At 39.7% G+C, this 2,355-nt stretch overlaps 1 long non-coding RNA gene across 1 annotated transcript in view; it reads right to left on the reverse strand.

Moving 5' to 3' along the window:
* LOC117116844 overlaps positions 1–1,898 on the reverse strand; it is a 5,226-nt gene extending 3,328 nt beyond the window's left edge. The window contains exon 1 of the long non-coding RNA XR_004446829.1: positions 1,024–1,898. This is a non-coding gene — a long non-coding RNA (uncharacterized LOC117116844). The remainder of the gene's footprint in view (positions 1–1,023) is intronic.
* Between the last annotated feature and the right edge of the window lie 457 nt (positions 1,899–2,355).

Consider the following 2,355-nt stretch of genomic DNA (forward strand, 5'->3'; position numbering starts at 1 on the left):
TTCTCATTCGCCTAGATGCGTTCGGAAAAATATTTAAGCTAAATAAGAAGAAAAAAAAAATTTTTTCCGACCTTTTCTGACGATCTTTAAATTTAAAGGTTGTTCGCTAAACAATATTAGAAAATGGTTCTTAATTTCAAATCTTTGTACAGCCTGTATAAGTACGAATGACAATGAAAATAAAGGTGATGTTTAATAATCTTAAAAATAATTTGCTGTTTCTATTGCATACTATTATATAATTATTATAACTTTATTTTGGAAACGACGCTTTTAAAACAGCGGACACGCTCTTGCAGTGTGTTTATAAAAGTACAGCCATAATACAATATTAAAATTGAGACGAGACTTTTAATACAATAAAATGTACGTTACAGTATAACTTTCTTGAACGACATCGTTAATCTCGATTATTACAGTATTACTATTATGATGAAATTATGAATAAACCTCAAATAACAATAATTATTAAAACCTATAAATCATTTGCACAAACTGTAACTAAGCAGCAGGGGCGGATCCAGAAATGTCCAAAAGGGGGGGCCGGAAGGGGGGCCGAAAGTTGGGCCGATTGAGACAACACTGTCGTAGGGGGTCCGGGGGCACGCCCCCGCGAAATTTTTGTGTTCTAGACACCCGAACATAACATTTGAGGTATTCTTGGCCATCATTTTTTTCTTTTTCTCTCTTTTTTTTCTTTTTTTTTTCTTTATTTACCTCCCAAAAGGGGGGGCCGGGGCCGGGCCGGCCCCCCCCTAAATCCGCCCCTGAGCAGTAAGCTGATATTGTGAAGCACAGCGCCTGGAAAACCAAGCGTAGGCCTGGCATTCCCGTGTGGGCCTATAATACTGTATACAAGAGCTCAGCCTAGATGGAAGCCTTGCAAATGTCGACCACGAAGTCGCCGCTAGCCTAGCCTATAAATATTATTAAATTACACCGAACTAAAGGGTGATATGGTATGCAGATCGCAACTGCCGACTCCATATATAATATAATTACTTGATGACATGTTAAACATACCTCGATAAATGATATAGTATATAATAATACATGAAGATCCAGTGGTAAAAAATAGTATAGACTGTCACAACATCTCATGTTGTTGTCTCCCACCGATAACCAGTTCGCGCGTGGCGGCATAGTAAATTATTACGCGCAGGCGTAACAAACATGTCATGATGTCATGATATCCCATTCCCCCAAAGAGTGACGGAATGTCACAAATATAACATCAAACTGCAAAAAAGGTTTAAAAATGTTCATACAAAATGTCTCAATTTGGTTTACAATAGTATAATTGGTAATCAAAGTGCCACACTAATCACAACGAAGTGCAAACTGATGATTTCAGTAAGTCCAAAAACGAATCACGTAATCCAAATGAGTGTGAATACATATCTCAAAGTCCAACAAACAACGATAATTATGTACTGTAATCATTACACAGTAATTCACATATTGATTTCTTTGGGCAGCGTTCGGCGTACACCCATACACAGTACAGACATACTCAAACTCTATATGTCTGATCGTTCTGTGCTTTTCATTAGTAGGATTAGTTTGGTGACAGGTTTCTTCGCATTGGTTCCATCAGCAAAGTTGATGTCCACAACTCTCACAAGATCATCCTTCCCTGGGTTTAATGACTTCAGCCATTTTCCAAAGGCCGCGTTTCTTCTCCTCACCAATGACGAGCACTATGTCTCCTTTAATCAGATTCTCAGTGGATTTCAGCCATTTGTGTCGTGGTGAAAGTTTATGCATACATTCCATCCAGCGTCGCCAAAACCCATCCACCATAGCATTGCAAATCTCTCTACGTTTTCGTAAGTTTCCTTTGTACTCTTCACATGGTACTTCAGGACATGGCAAATCGCCTCTTCCAATCAAGAAGTGGTTTGGTGTCAACGGTGGATGATCAAGTGGCGATGATGACTGAAGTTAAGGGTCATCCATTGATAAAACCGGATATTTGACAGAACACAGTCTCCCATTCAACAAATGTAAGGCGATCTGCTTTCAATAGGTGTCTCATTCCCTTTTTGACTTCTTGGACCATGCGCTCAACAGCTCCTTGGTGGTGGGGTCCACCGGGCGGTCCAAATTTCCACTGAACGTTATAATGTTGGCATTGTTCTCGGACTGTGGCCTGGTCCAATTTTAGGTTTAACTCGAATTTATGGTGTTGTTAGCTCCTCTAAAGCAGGTGCCATTGTCGCTCACTAACAAAGATGGAGCTCCTCTGATGCTTACAAATCGTTCCAAAGCTTGTAGAAATGCTTGGGTTGACAGATCTTGAACACATGTTAAGTGCACAGCCCTAATTACTGCACAAGTAAATACTGCACAGTA

This window comes from Anneissia japonica, unplaced genomic scaffold, assembly GCF_011630105.1.
Source record: "Anneissia japonica isolate Jap-2015-1 unplaced genomic scaffold, ASM1163010v1 scaffold40305_len23432_cov98, whole genome shotgun sequence".
NCBI lineage: Eukaryota > Metazoa > Echinodermata > Crinoidea > Comatulida > Comatulidae > Anneissia > Anneissia japonica.